Here is a 21,132-nt window from a genome sequence, read left to right on the forward strand (position 1 = left end):
TGGTTTATTCTACAATTTAGTTCCACACATGAATATTCAACTGGCACTAAAAATGCACTAAAAACTTAAAACCTGTATGTATTGTCATTGGACTAGCCTTAAGTTACTTCTTTGGCTTTATATACCGGAATGACTTGTTTTATGAAATAAAAAATCACAGGTTAAAACGGATATCTTCCAGTTATAACATGCATAGATAAAACAAATAGGAAAATCACTAATTTTTTCATATTTTCCGAAAATTCTGAGTGATCCATATTGGCAGAATGTCTGCGAAACAGGTCTAGGTTTTAAAATATATACAGTACATATATGGACAATCCATGAATTCAAAGATTTTTCAGTCTATAATTTTACAGAACATATGAAATCCTAGACCTGTTAATTTATCTATCTCTTTAGACAAGCTTACTGTCGCTGAGTGGCTGCTTTTTTAATTTCTGATATTTGGCTTTGCAGCCTCAGTTTGACCGTCACAATTATATAAAACAAACTATCGATGTACGTCGGATCAGTTCGACTATCTATCTCTTTAAAGTACTGCCTCGCGCCTCTTATTACTAGGAGTATCACTGTATGTACAAATTCTCTCTGACACAGGGGCGGTCTCAAATTAATAAATTAAAATGCCTAATGTTTCAGTAACTGCAGGACATTCGGATATATTTATAAATAGCTTCGTTTAATAATTGGAAAAACCTTACACAGCGCCACCTGCCAAAAGTAGCATTTGTACATGTATGTGTAGTAAATTCGCGCCAAACGTCACGTGGTCTATTCATGTTTACACTATTCCGTCTTCAAAAACTTCACATTTATACGCATTAAAAATGTTACTTTGACTGCAACTCACCTCTATAAACCTATTAAAATGCGTAACTAAGCAAAAAGTCTTCTAAAGCATGCTATTCATTTATGTTTCCTATTGATAGTGTAAGTAGGTCATCACTTGGGGTGACTCGCTAGGAGTTTGGTTTATTCTACAATTTAGATCAACGCATGTGAATTGGCACTCAAAATGCAATGTTGCCAAAAACAAAATTGTTGGTAACTTACCTTGTTCTTGACAAAATCCACTTCAAAATATTTTAATAAAAAAAGACGTCACACTGACATGTACAGCAAGAATGACATAGTTTTCACTGCGCATGCGCGAATAGCTGTCTGTGCGTATAACTTGAAAGGCTGAAAATGATCAAATCCGATTCAATATAATGCAAATTCTACAATTATTGCAAAATATTAACCTGAAGGAACAGTATCAAATAATATCAATTCCATTATTGTTGCGATTACACGTTAGAATATTCACTTTCCGAGTGCCAAACGAAATTTTAACAGAAAATATGACTCGAAGGGAAAAAATTGTCAAAACCGAACCCATGGCACATTCTTAAACCACCTCTATATGCCCGGCCCTGATGGGCCGTGCAATTACAGTTGAAGGGAGGTAACTCAATTTAAGAAAAAGACCACTAAAATCATGCCCTTGCTTAATTTTATTGTGGCAAAAATTTATTGTGGTAAACAACATTGTTTGTTTTTAAAGAAAAGTTCACTCTATTACAATTACCTGATGACTTCAAGTAATTACACGTGACTGTGACCTTGACTTACTGACCTATTTTCTTGTTTTTTAAGATACAGCCTTTAAATTCTGATGACATACACAGTTTTGCACACCGATCTTAAAACTGACTTTCAGAGACCATGAATGTGACCTACTGACCTGCTTTCTTAATGTTTCATTGAAACATGTTCACTCAACTAAGAAAAGATTTCAATGCTAACTTATTTGACTTTCTTACCTGATCTCTTACACATGTCCATGTAGCTCAAATTACTCAGGTGAGCAATCCAGGGTCATCGTGACCCTCTTGTTTGTGAAGATCTTGAGTATATTTTGTTCTTATCATAAAATCCAGATTTTCTTGACAGACAGACTGGTAAAAATAACATTTTAACATATGAACTGAACATTCCATTATGTACATAATTTAAGAGTTTCATCCATTTTTGTTTTGCTGATATATATGTATGAAGAAATGAGAGCATTTTGAACACAACACCCTTTGTATATAAGTGATGTAGATTTGCATTAAAGTAAACATTGTTTGCATTGTAAATATTGTCTTATATTCTTTATACCCCCACCAAACATGTTTGTGGGGGTGGGGGCCTATATAGGAGTCAGTTTTGTTCCGTACCGTCGCATTGCGTTCCGTCGCGTCTCGAAATCTATTATCTCAGTTACTACAAAATGGATTTGGTTCAAACTTAAAACAGATGTATCACCTTATCATCCACATCATGTGACACAAGGTGCATAACTCTGACACCAACTTTTCATGAATTATGCCCCCTTTTACTTAGAATTTAAGGTTAATTTTGATGCATTTTCACTATATCTCAGTAATTACTGAATGGATTTGATTCAGACTTAAAATAGATGTTCCACCTTATCACCCACATCATGTGACACAAGGTGCATAACTCTGACACCAATTTTTCATGAATTATGCCCCATTTTGCTTAGAATTTTAGGTTAATTTGGAAGCATTTTCACTATATCTCAGTTATTACTAAATGGATTTGATTTGAATTTAAAATAGATGATCCATCTTATCACCTACATCATGTTACACAAGGTGCATAACTCTGAAACCAATTTTTCATGAATTATGCCCCTTTTTACTTAGAATTTAAGGTTAATTTTGATGCATTTTCACTATATCTCAGTAATTACTGAATGGATTTGATTCAGACTTAAAATAGATGTTCCACCTTATCACCCACATCATGTGACACAAGGTGCATAACTCTGACACCAATTTTTCATGAATTATGCCCCATTTTGCTTAGAATTTTAGGTTAATTTTGATGCATTTTCACTATATCTTAGTTATTACTAAATGGATTTGATTTAAATTTAAAATTGACGATCCATCTTATCACCTACATCATGTGACACAAGGTGCATAACTCTGAAACCAATTTTTCATGAATTATGCCCTCTTTTGCTTAGAATTTAAGGTTAATTTTGATGCATTTTCACTATATCTCAATTATTACTAAATGGATTTGATTCAGACTTAAAATAGATGTTCCACCTTATCACCCCCATCTTATGACACAATGTCCATAACTCTGACATCAACTTTTATGAATAATGCCCCCTTTTACTTAGAATTTAAGGTAAATTTTGATGCATTTTCACTATATCTCAGTTATTACTAAATGGAATTTATTCAAACTTAAAACAGATGTTCCATCTCATCACCCACATCATGTGACACAAGATGCATAACTCTAATACCAATGTTTCATGAATTATACCCCCTTTTACTTAGAATTTAAGGTTAATTTTGATGCATTTTCGCTATAGATAATTCTGATTGGCTTAAAGCCAAAGGGAAGTAACCTTTTTTTAGCTCACCTGTCACAAAGTGACAAGGTTAGCTTTTGTGATCGCGCGGTGTCCGTCGTCTGTGCGTGCGTGCGTCAGTCCGTAAACTTTTGCTTGTGACCACTCTAGAGGTCACATTTTTCATGGGATCTTTATGAAAGTAGGTCAGAATGTTCACCTTGATGATATCTAGGTCAAGTTCGAAACTGGGTCACGTGCCTAGAAAAACTAGGTCAGTAGGTCTAAAAATAGAAAAACCTTGTGACCTCTCTAGAGGCCATATATTTCTTAAGATCTTCATGAAAATTGGTGAGAACGTTCACCTTGATAATATCTAGGTCAAGTTCGAAACTGTCTCACATGCCTTCAAAAACTAGGTCATTAGGTCAAATAATAGAAAAACCTTTGGTACCTCTCTAAAGGCCACATTTTTCATGGGATCTGTATGAAAGTTAATCTGAATGTTCATCTTGATGATATCTAGGTCAAGTTCGAAACTGGGTCACGTGCCGAGAAAAACTAGGTCAGTAGGTCAAAAAATAGAAAAACCTTGTGACCTCTCTAGAGGCCATATATTTCATGAGATCTTCATGAAAATTGGTCAGAATGTTCATCTTGATGATATCTAGGTCAAGTTCGAAAGTGGGTCACTTGCCGTCAAAAACTAGGTCAGTAGGTCAAATAATAGAAAAACCTTGTGACCTCTCTAGAGGCCATATTTTTCATGGGATCTGTATGAAAGTTGGTCTGAATGTTTTTCTTGATGATATCTAGGTCAATTTCGAAAGTGGGTGACGTGCCTTCAAAAACTAGGTCAGTAGGTCAAATAATAGAAAAACCTTGTGACCTCTCTAAAGGCCATATTTTTCATGGGATCTGTATGAAAATTGGTCTGAATGGTCATCTTGATGATATCTAGGACAAGTTTGAAACTGGGTCACGTGCCTTAAAAAACTAGGTCAGTAGGTCAAATAACAAAAAAAAAAACTTGTGACCTCTCTAGAGGCCATACTTTTCATGAGATCTGTATGAAAGTTGGTCTGAATGTTCATTTTGATGATATCTAGGTCAAATTTGAAACTGGGTCTACTGCGGTAAAAAACTAGGTCAGTAGGTCTAAAATTATTAAAATCTTTTGACATCTCTAGAGGCCATATTTTTCAATGGATCTTCATGAAAATTGATCTGAATGTTCACCTTGATGATATCTAGGTCAGTTTTGAAACCAGGTCACATGCGGTGAAAAACTAGGCCAGTAGGTATAAAAATAGAAAAACCTTGTGAACTCTCTAGAGGCCATATTTTTCATGAGATCTTCATGGAAATTAGTGAGAATGTTCACCTTGATGATATCTAGGTAAAGTTCAAAACAGGGTCATGTACCTTCGAAAACTAGGTCAATAGGTCAAATAATAGAAAAACCTTGTTACATCTCTAGAGACCATATTTTTCAATGGATCTTCATGAAAATTGGTCAGAATTTTTATCTTGATAATACCTAGGTCAAGTTCAAAACTAGGTCACTATATGTCAAATAATAGAAAAAACGACGTCATACTCAAAACTGGGTCATGTGGGAAGAGGTGAGCGATTCAGGACCATCATGGTCCTCTTGTTTCTATTAGTCCTATGTAAAAAGTAAAGACTTTTTTCTGTGGTAACTTGTGTTGGTAAAACATTTTTTTGTATTCATTTTTAGTGTATCTCTTATATTAGAGATTTTTATATTTACCTCATCCCTCATTCTGGGCACATATACTAGTATTACTTAAAAGCCCAGGATGAAGTACTCCAAAGAAGGGTAAAAAAAACTTTTAAGTATTAATTTTTTTTACGTTTTATATTATTCTAAGTATTTCTAAAATGTCTTATGGTTGATGGTTGCCATTCTTCTGTGACAGGACCGTATGATGGGGGTATAAGTCACTCATGTGACAGTTCTAGTTTAGTTGTACTTTTATAAACTACTGTTTATGTATGTCATAAGATATAACTTTAGGAAATATCTCTTTTCTTTTTGAGGAGAAATATATGAGGTTGCTGTTGTATACCATCGCAAAACCAAGAAGTTCAGACTGTTTTGCACATACAACATGTACTTGGATTCCTCATGTATGGCCTTGAAGGGACAGTCATAGGAAAATGGTAAGAAAGATGCATGTGTAAGTATACGGTATGTACTGGTGTAAACCAAGGAATCAACATTTTAAGCTCAACTACACAAAGTATCTGGAGAGCTATCCAAATCTTCTGGCACAGTTTTGTGGAACTAGTAAATCTAATACATGTATATAAATTGGATTCTATGATTGAAGGGAGATAACTCAATTCAAAACTTTCCTACTATTTAATTTTATAATAGTAATGTTACAATTGCCTTTCTGCAAATATCACTTTAAAGGTTGAATAATATTTTAAACAGCAAGTATTTGTATGCCTTGTATTAAATGAAATGAGTTTTGTCGTTTTTTTGAAAACAAGTCGTAGTAAAACAAAGAAAAAAAGCTACATACAAAGAATTCTAGGCATACAGGGTTGTAGATCTTCGAAGGATCTTGTTGTGAGATGGAGGGAGCTGCCTCGCAGATTGAATGTATAAGGTAAGAGACTTAAGTATTATTGATTAAAATTTGCATTCTTAAACTAGGTTCTGTCTTTAGGTAAAATGAGATTAAACATGGATGTCTCGTAAGAAGAAGTAACTAGAAGTTTTTTTAGCTCACTTGTCACATAGTGACAAGGTGAGCTTTTGTGATCACCCTTCACCTGTCGTCCGTTGTCAGTCAGGACATGCGTGCGTCCATCCGTCAACAATTTCTTGTCTGCACATTAGTGGTTTCATTTAATATTTTATTTTAACCAAACTTGCACACAACTTGTATCACCATAAGATCTCGTTTCCATTCTTGAACTGGCCAGATTCCATTATGAGTTCCAGAGTTATGGCCCCTGAAGGCCAAAATTAGCTATTTTGACCTTGTATGCACAATATAGCAGCTTTATTTATGAGTTGATTTTTACCAAACTTGCACAAAACTTGTATCACCATAAGATCTTGGTTCCTTTATTGAACTGACCAGATTCCATTATGGGTTCCAGAGTTACCGCCCCTGAATGGGTCAGAATTAGCTATTTTGACCTTATCTGCACAATAGCAGCCTCATTTATGATTTTATTAGCTCGACTATTCAAAGAATAGTCTAGCTATTCTACTCACCCTGGCGTCGGCGTCGCCATAAGTTTATAAGTTTTTGCATGCAAGTACATACAGCTATCATTTAAAGGCATATAGCTTTGAAACTTATTTTTTCTTTTTCTAGGTCAGTTACCAACCTCACTGGGTCAAGTTCCATAACTCTGATATGTATTTTGAGCAAATTATGCCCCCTTTTGGACTTAGAAAATTCTGGTTAAAGTTTTACATGCAAGTTACTATCTCCAAAACTAATGCAGATATTGAATTGAAACTTCACATGTGTCTTCGAGGTTATAAAACTAGTTGATAGCATTGAGTTCCATAACTCTGACCTTCATTTTGGCCAAATTATGCCCCCTTTTGGACTTAGAAAATTCTGGTTAAAGTTTTGTGTGCAAGTACATACAGCTATTACTAAAAGGCATATAGATTTGAAACTTATTTTTTCTTTTTGTAGATCAATTACCAACCTCACTGGGTCAAATCCCATAACACTGACATGTATTTTTGGCAAATTATGCCCCCTTTTGGACTTAGAAAATCCTGGTTAAAGTTTTACATGCAAGTTACTATCTCCAAAACTAATGCAGATATTGAATAGGAACTTCACATGTGCCTTCGGGGTTATAAAACTAGTTGATAGCAGCAAGTCCCATAACTCTGATACGCATTTTGGTCAAATTATGTCCCCTTTTGAACTTAAAACTCTTTTGATATTTAACATTTTGGGTAATATTTTCCTGCTTCGTGGACAATATTTCGAAAAGTCGAGCTTGGCTGTGTTATGGACAGCTCAAGTTTTAACCAAACTTGTGCACAACTTGTATTACCATAAGATCTTGGTTCCTTTGAACTGGCCAGATTCCATTATGGGCTCCAGAGTTATAGCCCCTGATAGGGCAAGAATTAGCTATTTTGAACTTGTCTGCACAATAGCAACTTCATTTATGTTTTGAATTTAATCAAACTTGCACAAAACTTGTGTCACCGTAAGATCTTGGTTCCTTTCTTGAACCGGCCAGATCCTGTAATGGGTTCCAGAGTTATGGCCCCTGAAATGGCCAAAATTAGCTATTTTGACGTTGTCTGCACAATAGCAGCTTCATTTTTAGCTCACCTGAGCCAAAGGCTCATGGTGAGCTATTGTGACCACTCAATGTCTGGCATCCGTTGTGCGTCGTCCATCCATCAACATTTCCTTAAAAGATCTTCTTCTTGAAATCCACTGGGCAGAGTTACACCAAACTTCACAGGAATGATCCTTGGATGGTCTTCTTTAAAAATTGTTCAAAGAATTGAATTCCATGCAGAACTCTGGTTGCCATGGCAACCGAAAGGAAAAACTTAAAAAATCTTCTTCTCAAAAACCAGAAGCCTAGAGCTTAGATATTTGGTGTGAAGTATTACCTAGTGGACCTCTACCAAGTTTGTTCAAATCATGACCCCGGGGTCAAAATTGACCCCCGCCCCAGGGGTCACTTGATTTTACATAGGTAAATCTTAAAAAATCTTCTTCTCAGAAACCAGAAGCCCTGGAGCTTAGTTATTTGACATGTAGCATTGCCTAGTGGACCTCTACTAAAGTTGTTCAAATCATGACCCGGGGATAAAAATTGACCCCGCCCCAAGGGTCACTTGATTTTACATAGATTTCTATAGGAAAATCTTCAAAAAAAAATATAAAAAAATAGACCAGAAGGCGTAGAGCTTAGATATTTGACATGTAGCATTGCCTCTTGGACCTCTACACCATTTGTTCAAATCATGACCTCCGGGTCAAAATTGACCTTGCCTCAGGGGTCACTTGATTTTACATAGGAAAATCTTCAAAATTTTTCTAAAAATAAACCAGTAGGCCTAGATCTTAGATATTTGACATGTAGCATTGCCTAATAGACTTCTACAAAAAACTTTCAAATCATGACCCCGGGGTCAAACTGACCCTGTCCCATGGGGTTACTTGATTGTACATAGAAAAATCTTCAAAATTTTCTAAAATAAACCAGAATGCCTAGAGCTTAGATATTTGACATGTAGCATTGCCTAGTGGACCTCTACAAAATTTGTTCAAATCATGACCCCTGGGGTCAAATTGACCCAGTCCCATGGGGTTACTTGATTGTACATAGAAAAATCTTCAAAAATTTCTAAAAATAAACCAGAATGTCTAGAGCTTAGATATTTGACATGTAGCATAGCCTAGTGGACCTCTACAAAATTTGTTCAAATCATGATCCCCGGGGTCAAAATTGACCCCCGCCCCAGGGGTCACTTGATTTTATATAGGAAAATCTTAGATATTTGATATGTAGCATTGCCTGTTAGACTTCTACAAAATTTGTTAAAATCATGACCCCCGGGATCAAATTGACCCCGTCCCATGGGGTTACTTGATTGTACATAGAAACATCTTCAAAATTTTCTAAAAATAAACCAGAAGGCCTAGAGCTTAGATATTTGACATGTAGCATTGCCTAATGGACCTCTACAAAATTTGTTCAAATCTTGAACCCCAGGGTCAAATTGACCCAGCCCCAGGGGTTACTTGATTGTACATAGGGAAATCTTCATAAATTTGCTAAAAATAAACCAGAAGGCCTAGATCTTAAAGCTTTAGCTAAGAAATTTGTTCAAGCAAGCAACTCGACTCAGGTGAGCGATATAGGGCCATCATGGCCCTCTTGTTTTATATCAGAGTCTCCTACTTTTCTCCTACTTTTTCATCAAAGGTCGCTTGAAAGCCTGCAGTAAGTAAACTGCCCTGTTTCTATTGCTATGTTATATCAAATATAGACCAAGTTTATTGTACTTACCTGTAGAAATATTGTCTAGAAATGATATCTGTTCCACCAGCATGGCAAAAAAAGTAGTTCGACTGGTAGGGATATTCATTCAGTCTGATATTTTGGGACAAGGGGAAAAAGGCACATATATAAACCATACACTCGATTTTATACAATGTTGCAAGTCACTATAATGTATGGATGTCAATTTAATGAAGAGAGAGATATGTAAATGAGATAAATTTTCTTTTATAGCAGTGTGTGTCTTCTTGGTTATAATGTTCGAGATTTTTTTATAGGTAGATGACCTAAAAAAGACGAGATACAGCGGGTACAAGTTCTCAAAGAGAGGGAGGTCTGTCATGGTAAAATCAGAGTTGGGCATTTAAAAAAGGTATTGTGATGCACAGTTTAATAATAGCATTATGATATTTGCTGTATGCCTTTTATCAGTAAATCTATGAACACATTATTATTATTATTATTATTATAAATCTTGTATAATAATGATAATAATAACACATTAAAGGATTTGAGTCAACTTTTAGTTGGTCAAGGTCAAAGTGACATGATATCATCATCATCATCATATCCTGTGTTTATTTGTCGACTGCTGCAGGTGTCCCAGTAACTAGGGTAGGCAGCAGGTGGCTAGATTGTTTCACACCGAGTCTCCATGCTTCTCTGTCATGTGGGTCAAAGCTGTCAAGGTTGTAAGCCTTCAAGTCCCGCTTGACACATTCCAACCAGGTCTTTTTAGGTCTCCCACGTCCTTTGGAGTTTGGTATGGACATACTCAAGATCGAGTTGATGCATGAGGATGCACGAATGACATGACCATACCACCTCAGGCGTCTGGTACGAATAGCCTCTGTCACCTCCTGTAACCCCAGCTTTGCGTACAGTGCTGCTATGGGTACGTCGTCATTGGGTTTGATGCCACAGATCCATCGGATCATTGACCTGTCGTTTCGACGGAGCCGCTGTAAATCTGGAGCAGAAGGCGCCCACGTTTCACTACCATGCAGTAGGGCAGAACGGACACATGCATTGAACACTTTTCCACGAGTCTTGAGGGATACATGCTTAGAAGTCAGAATTGGCAGGAGTTTCTTGAACTTTCCCCAGGCAGTACAACATCTGGAAATGATGGCAAGTTCACAGCCTCCACCAGCACACAGCATGTCGCCAAGATAGCAGAAACTGGCTTCCACGTCAAGCAGAGTACCATCCACATCTACTTGAGTGACTGGTTTACCATCAATTGGCCTTGCCTGGCCACAGCATCTAGGACATACGTATGATGGATTGGCGCTCAGTCTTCCAATGATGCCACTGCACTTCTTGTGAACCCAATGTCTGCACTTGGAACATTCGATGGAGTTTACCCCAACACCACTCCGACAGACTGCGCACGGAAAAGCACCGGAGTCTCGCAGAAGATCCAGACCAGAGCCAGAGATCATAAACTTGGTCTTCTTCATGTTCACTCTCAGACCCTTGTCTTCCATACCATTCTTCCACGCCTTCAGATAACTGAAAATAATGTCTGATCAATAACTAGAGACTGCATGGGCTTACAGTGGTCAAACTTGAATTTCCAGTGTAGTATGCTCACTAAATGACCCTTTTGCTTTAAGGGTTGGTAGGTCAAAGGTCATGGTAATGGTGACATGTGGACTGGAAATAGTCTCTGGTCAGTATTTATAGAATGCTTTGACCTATGGTAGTCAAACTTCGAAGGGTGATTACATACGGTCAGTTGTTGACTATATATTTCCAGGTATGTAAGTTAAGTTCAAGGTCATAGGATATTTGAAACCAAAAATTACACACACGGTTACATTTGTATAGCCATCAAAATGTGTTTAACGAGCAGCTCTTTCATTTGTAATAACTTAGTGTTTAGTGGTTAAGGTTGCTGGTCCCAGACCAATGTGAATTTCAAACCTATCTTAGGTGTAGAATTCTTCATGTGAAGAAGCCATCTGCCTGGCTTATGTATGGTCAGTAGTTCTACCCAGATGCCCACTGGATCCAGGAACAATGTTCAGGAAAGAAATTACATATGTATGTCATATCAAAGAATTAAAATGTTACAAAGAAAACAAATATGTAGGCATTTTTAACAATTCAGTATTAATTAAATTAATATTTAAAAAAAAATTGATAAAGAATTTGTACAAGTATATGGAGCGTATTATTTTCATGTTTCCAGTCGAACGATTGTTATTGTCCTTTGATTACTCAACATTAGAATACATAAGTGTCATCCTTGTCTGGAGCATTTCTCAGCAACCTTTGGCTGGAATTCAGCAAAAATTCATAGACAGCTTCACTGTCAAAAGGTAATGCACATATTATTTTCATGTTCTGCTCCAGTGAATTGAGTAATTGCCCTTTGATTATTAACACTCCCAGATGTAGTGGTGGAGACATATTGATTTAGTGCTGTACATCTGTCTGTTTGTCCGTCAAAGAATTTGATCAAGTAATTCTCCAATGCCACTGGACGAATTTACACCAATCTTCACAAGAGTTATTGCCAAGTCCTGTTGTGCACATCATCAGTATTTTACTGTTTGTTGATTTTCAATAGAGTTATGTCCCTTAGTTCATCAAATTAACGGTGGCCGAGTGGTTATGGTCGCAGACTTCCAATCACTTGCCCCTCACCGATGTGGGTTCAAGCCTCTCTTGGGGCGTTAAATTCTTCATGTGGGGAAGCCATCCAGCTGGTTTACGGAAGGTCGGTAGTTTTAACCAGATACCCGCTCGTGATGAAATAATGCACGGAAGGGCACCTGGGGTCTTCTTTCACCATCAAAGTGGAAAGTTGCCATACGACCTATAATTGTGTCAGTGCGACGTTAAAACCCAACAAGCATCATCAAATTCACTTCTCTTATATCACTGGACAGGCTTCAACCTAACCTTACAGGAATGATCACTGCTAAGCCTCAGTGTTCATATTATTGATATGTTCTTGTTTGATGATGTACAGCAGAGTTATGGCCCTTGATTCACCCAATTTTATTATATTTTGGCCACTTCTCTTTTATTATTGGGTGGGTTTTCACCAAACCTTACAAGAGTGATCAATGCCAAGTGTCATTACACCTTTTGTCTGCATGTACCAGTTCTGTGATATTTCATGGAGTTATGGCCATTGATTTCTTGTATTTTCACCTTGTCCTGACAATTGCTTTGAGGAATTACACTAACATTTACAAGTGTGATCATTTCCAAGACTAATTGTGCATATCTTAGGCAAGTTTTTCAGCAGATTTATGGGCCTTTATTTGTCAAATTTTATGATACTTTGGCAACTTCTCTTACACCATTGGGCAGCTTTCAACCAAACCTTACAGGGGTTATCAGTGCCAAGCCTGGTTATACATATCGTCAGATTGTTCTGATTTAGTGATTTTCAGCAATGTTAAGGTCCTCGATTTGCCATTTTTTAAGTGTTTACTCTACTTGCTGTATAATGTTAGGTCGAATTTCACCAAACCTCAAAAATGATTGTGTAAAGCATAGTTAAACATGTTATTATTATGTTCTAATTATTTTCAGCGGAGTCATCTCTGATTTTTGATTGTCAAATTCTTTGATATATGCTACTTTTCTGATACCATTGATTGGAATTCTACCAAACTTCGCAGGAGTTATTACTGCCAAGCCTGGTTGTATGTATAGTTGGAGTGATAATTTGTTCAGTGGTTTTCCCTGGAGTTATGGCCCTAAATTTTCATCATTTAACAATTTTGCATGGTAAGAGGTGAGAGAGATACGTTTTTACTGGAAAACAACATCAGTATAATATAGCATCATTTCTTGTCCAGGGTATTTCTACACTGGCTGGAACTCAGGGAAACTTCATAGGAAGCTTCACTCTTAAGAAGAGGTGCACATAATTATGTCTCCCCCAGGAGACATATTGTTTTTGCCCTGTCCATCCGTCCGTCCGTACGTCACACTTCATTTCCGAGCAATAACTGGAGAACCATTTGACCTAGAACCTTCAAACTTTATAGGGTTGTAGGGCTGCTGGAGTAGACGACCCCTATTGTTTTTGGGGTCACTCTGTCAAAGGTCAAGGTCACAGGGGCCTGAACATTGTAAACCATTTCCGATCAATAACTAGAGAACCACTTGACCCAGAATGTTGAAACTTCATAAGATGATTGGTCATGAAGAGTAGATGACCCCTATCGATTTTGGGGTCACTCCGTCAAAGGTCAAGGTCACAGGGGCCTGAACATTCAAAACCATTTCCGATCAATAACTAGAGAGCCACTTGACCCAGAATGTTGAAACTTCATAGGATGATTGGTCATAAACAGTAGATGACCCCTAACGATTTTGGGGTCACTCCATCAAAGGTCAAGGTCACAGGGGCCTGAACATGGAAAACCATTTCTGGTCAATAACTAGAGAACCACTTGACGCAGAATGTTGAAACTTCATATGATGATTGTACATGCAAAGTACATGACCTCTATCGATTTTGGGGTCACTCCGTTAAAGGTCAAGGTCACAGGGGCCTGAACATTGAAAACCATTTCCGATCAATAACTAGAGAACCACTTGACCCAGAATGTTGAAACTTCATAGGATGATTGGTCATAAAGAGTAGATGACCCCTATTGATTTTGGGGTCACTCCATCAAAGGTCAAGGTCACAGGGGCCTGAACATTCAAAACCATTTCCGATCAATAACTAGAGAGCCACTTGACCCAGAATGTTGAAACTTCATAGGATGATTGGTCATAAAGAGTAGATGACCCCTAACGATTTTGGGGTCACTCCATCAAAGGTCAAGGTCACAGGGGCCTGAACATGGAAAACCATTTCTGGTCAATAACTAGAGAACCACTTGACGCAGAATGTTGAAACTTCATATGATGATTGTACATGCAAAGTACATGACCCCTATCGATTTTGGGGTCACTCCGTTAAAGGCCAAGGTCACAGGGGCCTGAACATTGAAAACCATTTCCGATCAATAACTAGAGAACCACTTGACCCAGAATGTTGAAACTTCATAGGATGATTGGTCATAAAGAGTAGATGACCCCTATTGATTTTGGGGTCACTCCATCAAAGGTCAAGGTCACAGGGGCCTGAACATGGAAAACTATTTCTGGTCAATAGCTAGAGAACCACTTGACGCAGAATCTTGAAACTTCATATGATGATTGTACATGCAAAGTAGATGACCCCTATTGATTTTGGGGTCACTCCATTAAAGGTCAAGGTCACAGGGGCCTGAACATTGAAAACCATTTCCGGTCAGTTACTTGAGAACCACTTCACCCAGAATGTTGAAACTTAATAGGATGATTGGTCATGCAGAGTAGATGACCCCTAACGATTTTGGGGTCACTCTTTGAAAGGTCAAGGTCACAGGGGCCTGAACATGGAAAACTATTTCTGGTCAATAACTAGAGAACCACTTGACGCAGAATGTTGAAACTTCATATGATGATTGTACATGCAAAGTAGATGACCCCTATTGATTTTGGGGTCACTCCATTAAAGGTCAAGGTCACAGGGGCCTGAACATTGAAAACCATTTCCGGTCAGTTACTTGAGAACCACTTCACCCAGAATGTTGAAACTTAATAGGATGATTGGTCATGCAGAGTAGATGACCCCTAACGATTTTGGGGTCACTCTTTGAAAGGTCAAGGTCACAGGGACCTGAACATTGAAAACCATTTCCGGTCAGTAACTAGAGAACCACTTGACCCAGAATGTTGAAACTTCATAGGATGATTGTACATGCAAAGTAGATGACCTCTATCGATTTTGGGGTCACTCCATTAAAGGTCAAGGTCACAGGGGCCTGAACATTGAAAACCATTTCCGGTCAGTAACTTGAGAACCACTTCACCCAGAATGTTGAAACTTAATAGGATGATTGGTCATGCAGAGTAGATGACCCCTAACGATTTTGAGGTCACTCTGTGAAAGGTCAAGGTCACAGGGGCCTGAACATTGAAAACCATTTCCGGTCAGTAACTTGAGAACCACTTGACCCAGAATGATGAAACTTCATAGGATGATTGGTCATGCAGAGTAGATGACCCCTAACGATTTTGGGATCACTCTGTTAAAGGTCAAGGCCACAGGGGCCTGAACATGGAAAACCATTTCCAATCAGTAACTTGAGAACCTCTCGACCCAGAATGTTGAAAATTCATAGGATGATTGTTCATGCAGAGTAAATGACCCCTATTGTTTTTGGGGTCACTCCGTTAGAGGTCAAGGTCACAGGGGCCTGAACATTGATAACCAGTTCCGATCAGTAACTTGAGAACCACTTGACCCAGAATGTTGAAACTTCATAGGATGATTGAACATGCAGAGTAGATGACTCCTATTGATTTTGGGGTCAGTCAGTTAAAGTTCAAGGTCACAGTGGCCTGTTCATGTAAAATCATTTTTTGGAAATAACTTGAGAACCACTTGACCTACAATGTTGAAACTTAATGGGATGATTGGACATGCAGAGTAGATGACCCCTATTTATTTTGAGATCACTTGATCAAAGGTCAAGGTCACAGGAGCCTGAACAGTGACTTGAGAACCACTAGGCCAAGAGTGTTGAAATTTAGCGGGATGACTGGCCATGGCAAGTAGATGATCCCTATTACACCCAACCATCAGTGTCTCTTTGACTTTCGCTCCTGACCCCTATTGACTTCTTGCCTATAGGACTTTGCATTTGGGGAGACATGCGCTTTTTTACAAAAGCATTTTCTAGTTATTATTTTAATTTTCCTCTAGATGATTTTTCCTCTGATTTTCTGGCTTTTGATTATTCAATCAGTATACTATAGTGTTGACCTTGTCCAGAGTATTGCTCAGCAACCTAGGGCTTGAATTCAGTGAAAATTTATGGACAGCTTCACTCTCAAGAGGAGATGGGCATGTTGTTTCCTTGTTCCAGTCAGATGATTTTTCAGTGAGTTATTGTCCTTTGATTATTCATTCTTTGTAATCTATATTGCCATCTTTGGAGTCTTTCTTGATGAATTCCACTTTTGTGGTTTTAAATGGTCATACTTTGGTGAGTATCCATTGGGCTTTCCCAATATTTTCTTGTTAGATAAATAAGTTTTGAAAATTTAGACTATAAAATGAAAATTATTTTTTAAAAGTTGTTTCTTTTAAGATTGAAAGGTGGAAGAACCATTGCTTGGGACAGTGGATGACATTGACTTAATTTTTGAAAGCATGAGACCTTGTCATGAGTACAGGTTGATGGTCTAAGCCAAGACACCATCCAGTATAGGCGTCACCTCCAGTGTCAGTGTACACAAAACTTGGTGAGCTGATTGCTAAGTCATATATAAGTTCTGTGTTTTTTCTCCATGGTCTTTCAGATTGTTTAAAAGCTTATTTCTAGTGTCATTTTACTTTAAGATGTTTGTAAGATTTCTATCAAATATTGGAGGAATTATTAAGTTCTTTTGTCATAATTGTTAAGTCTGTTTAGATGTATGCAAACAAAGGTAACTAAAGTGTAGATATATAAGCTAATTGAAAGAACTTGATTTATTTGTGCAGAGAACACAGTTATAATAAGCAGTCTAACTGTGGTTGTGTGTTTTTTTTTTTTTGTTGTTTTTTTTAAAGCATACTTTTACCTGCTAAATCTTACATTCAGCATCATAAATTTTTATTTGTGGACACTTGTAGCATTTACATTATTTAATAGAGTTAAACTTAGTCTCCTACTGGTTGAAAAACTATAGGATTGCGCTTTTCCGTCATTCTGTTCGTAATTTCATGTCCGGCCCATAACTCTTGTCATTCATCAAGGGATTTTAATATTACTAGGTCATTCGCACAACCTGGGCCTTAGCTCAAAGGTCAAGGTCACAATTGGAGGTTAAAGGTCAACAGGGCTTTCCCCTGTCCAGTCCATAACTCAGCCATTCCTGAAGGGATTTTAATATCACTTGGTATAAATGAACCCCATAATAAGATGTGTCATGCACAACATTCAGACCCCTAGCTCAGAGGTCAAGATCACACTTGACAGTCAAATGTTAACAATGTCATGGACAGGGTCTGTTTCGTGTCCAGTCCAGAAATCTGTCATCACTCAAGGGATTACAATATTACCTGGTGTAAATGTTCCCCATAATCAGACCATGTGTCATGCGCAACATTCAAACCCTATCTTAAAGGTCAAGGTCACACTTGGAGATCAGAGATCAATAGTGTTTTTGTCCTATCCAGTCTATAACATTGTCAATCAAAACAGGATTTGAATATCAGTTGACACAAAAATTCCCCTGTCATGCACAAAACCCTTAGCTGAAAAGTCAAGGTCACACTTGGAAGTCAAAGGCCAACAGGGATTTCCTGTTACTTTTATTGCATCACCAATAATCCATTATTACTATCAAGATTTGTGACGCTTTAGTTGTTTTCCTTTGTTATTGTATAGAAAACTTTAATAGACATCTCAGCATCAAATGAGTTCAGAGTGTTTTTGACAGAAGTAAGAATGGAAGAAAGCTATATATCAAACCCAGCCTTGCTTTAATTTAATGGTTACATGTAGTACATAAATTTCTCTTTCCTTTTAGCCAAGACCAGGGAACAAGTGGACCAAGTAGAAGTTGTTATGTATGAAGCAGACACAAGGAGTATAAAGACTTCATCAGAATATTTTGTGATACAAGGTTGATAAGGGACCTTTGACGTACCAGGAACCACTGCTGCTTGAATTTTAAACATTTATTACTGGTAGTTACTCGATCTAAGTTATTGTCTCTTGCAAAGAAAGCAAAAAGCTATTTATATTTTAGTTGTCCAATTTCAGTTTCTCTATCCGTGGTTCACAAGTCAGTTTACAAAGAATTCATGACCCAGTGAAATAGCCATTTTAGGCAAAGCCAAGAAATTTTATACCCATGAAATTAATCAAAGCCTTGATAAACCCGCAACCAATAAACAATGACAATGTTTAACTTAAACACAATAGCACGCTGATAATTAGATGTAAAAATTGAATTTTTCATATGACATTATATGTTAATTAGAAGAATTTTTTTTAAAAGATGCTTTAGACACAACTCCCACTTTTTCATAAAGATTTTGGGACAAAATGTTTCTAGTATTTGATCATACTCTAGTTTGTATATGTGTATCAAGACTAAAGTACCTCTTCCACTTTTAAGCTCAAGATTAGCTACTCTGATCACTAACCGTCATGCATCAGTTTGTCAAGATTTTCTTCAGACATTTCTTTTGTAACCATTAGTTGTTACTTGGCCTGGATGCTCCTTGGGTAGTCTTGTTCTAAAGTTTTTGAACAGTTCCTCATGGTTGCATAATATTATAGGTTCCACCCCAGAAAAAAAAGATAAAACTCTTTGAGTGATATCTCCTTAATCACAGCTCTGATTCTGAAATTATTTCACAGAAATTGTCCTTAATGACTCTTTACCAAGGTTATTATGCCCTCAACATAATGTCGGTGCTGTTCATACATTCGTCTGTATGTAGATCAGAAAGTACATACGTCACAAAATGTTGGTGTCCAACTCCTCCAACACAATTAGTCTGATGTGCTTCAAACTTTTACAGATGAATAAGCTTGTGGATGAGGATGTGAATAATCTGTAAGGAGGAATTATTTGATGAATAATCTGTTAGGAGGAATTAGTTGATAAATAATCTGTAGGGAGGAATTATTTGATAAATAATCTGTAAGGAAGAATTATTTGATGAATATTCTACAAGGGATAATTATTTTATGAATAATCTGTAGGGAAGAATTATTTTATGAATACTCTATAAAGGAAAATTATTTTATGAATAATCTGTAGGGAGGAATTACTTGATGAATAATCTGTAGGGAGGAATTATTTTATGAATAATCTGTAAGGAGGAACCATTTGGTTTAAACAATATTTTATTAATCAAATAGCATGTATTTACAAAATATTTTTTCAAAAGCTAGGGATCGAGTAGAAAGCTAATAAGCTTTTTTAGAAACTCTTACCCAAAAATCATTTGATGAATCATATGTAAGGAGGAATTATTTTATGAATAATCTGTAAGGAGGAATTTTTTGATGAATACTCTACAAGGGAGAATTATTTGATGAATGGTCTGTAAGGATTTATAGCGTTAAGCTATAATCACACTGCACCGGATGGGCTTGCGGATGAGTTCCAGATAGCATCCGTAGAACTCCTAACTCATTCGTAAGTCATCTAGTGTGTCTGTTCAGAAATAGGGGGCATCCGGGGCAAGGGAATGTTGTTCAAGTTGAACATGCTCAAAATTTTGCCACGGATAATACATCCGCAAAAAATCTGTAATAAATCTGTAACAGTTCTGAAAAAGATCGTAACTGTCCGGAAGACGATCACTGTGGTAAAAAAATACGAGCCATTACGGTTTTATTCCGGTTCTAATAAGGTTAATTAAGGTTCTATTAAGATTTCATTAGAGAATTATAACGTAACCAATTCGCAAAATTCATTTCTTGCACATCCGGAGCAATCCGGGGACGGGAATCAGGAGCTCGTCCGAAAGCCCATCTTGGGCAGTGTAATTCTATCTTTAAAATAAAATACCTTTTATATCTTCTGAACTGTTAACTGTTAAATGTTAATCAAGTTGAATAAAGAAAGACATGAATCTAATATTTCTATTATCTATACTCTCTTTGTGAATATTTGTGTTTTTAATGAAACAGACAATGTATAAAGATTCCTCATATATAACAGGTATGGTCTGTAAGTTATTTAAGGATTGACATGGCTTAGAATGAACTTTTTATTAACATTACGGAACAGATTGGTGTATGTCACCACTAATCTTTTTTCCTATCGCACTGGACCCAAAATATAGCTTTAAGTGAACACATTATATAGTTCACTACTAAATTTTCATCTATGGTCCAAAAACAGCCTTTTTTACCATGGGTATATTAAGCTTTATTTATTACCTGGTTACAGTGCTAACATATGTTACAGTTAATGATATCGTAATGGATCTGTGATGTCACCGATAAGGTCTGCTATCTACAAGCACAAGATTGAATGTGCGTACAAACGATCAGTGCATTCACCATACAATAGCATAAGTAAACCATAGATTTTGCTGTTACTGTTATTCTAGTATTCTGTTCATTTTGTTACACATCCGAAATTAAAAAAAAAAAAGTTTTAGAAAAAAACATACTCGTACAAATTTATTAATACTAAATTGAAGGCGTTAACCAAAGAAGTATAATTTATTTTTATGGCTCTTTGCGTTAACTAATTTAAAACAAAAGTGTTCATGGAGCAGAAAAATAAATCCAAATTGTTCTTAGTTACCGTCATATATCAACATCATTTTATTTTTCGGCGACGCCGTCTAAATTCGTTTTCGTTACCTATGCCACGTGACTTCAGTTTGCAAATCAAACTACTTGATAACGCATTATAGGAATAAGGTCAGTAATTCGGTCGAAAATGTGCTTCCGTCGAAAGAAGTCCATAATAAATAGATCCTAATTTTCCCATTTTCTGCGCAAATTCGTGTAGAACGAGTGCTTTAATCACACTTTTTCGCTACTAGAATACATTCTGCATGAAATGAGACGGTTTTCATGTTCATACAACCCACATGGCAAGTTTTGCAGATCGAAACCGGAAGTAGGTGTTTATTGCGCGGAGGAGAGCAAATATGCGCCATTTTTAGGGTAGCAGACTACAACTGACTG

At 36.9% G+C, this 21,132-nt stretch overlaps 1 long non-coding RNA gene across 4 annotated transcripts; it reads left to right on the forward strand.

Moving 5' to 3' along the window:
* The first annotated feature begins 1,460 nt into the window (after nt 1-1,460).
* Nucleotides 1,461-20,630, forward strand: LOC123556954 (uncharacterized). 4 transcript variants are annotated; one of them, XR_008370964.1, is made up of 6 exons: nt 1,461-5,551; nt 5,888-6,770; nt 9,689-9,779; nt 11,604-11,733; nt 16,570-16,723; nt 17,996-20,630. It is a non-coding gene; the product is annotated as an uncharacterized LOC123556954 (long non-coding RNA). The 4 variants fall into 4 exon arrangements; XR_008370962.1 differs by having other exon boundaries at nt 5,888-6,006; nt 9,685-9,779; XR_008370963.1 differs by having other exon boundaries at nt 1,461-6,770.
* The last annotated feature ends 502 nt before the right edge of the window (nt 20,631-21,132 follow it).

This window comes from Mercenaria mercenaria, chromosome 5 (assembly GCF_021730395.1).
Source record: "Mercenaria mercenaria strain notata chromosome 5, MADL_Memer_1, whole genome shotgun sequence".
NCBI classification, from domain to species: Eukaryota; Metazoa; Mollusca; class Bivalvia; order Venerida; family Veneridae; genus Mercenaria; species Mercenaria mercenaria.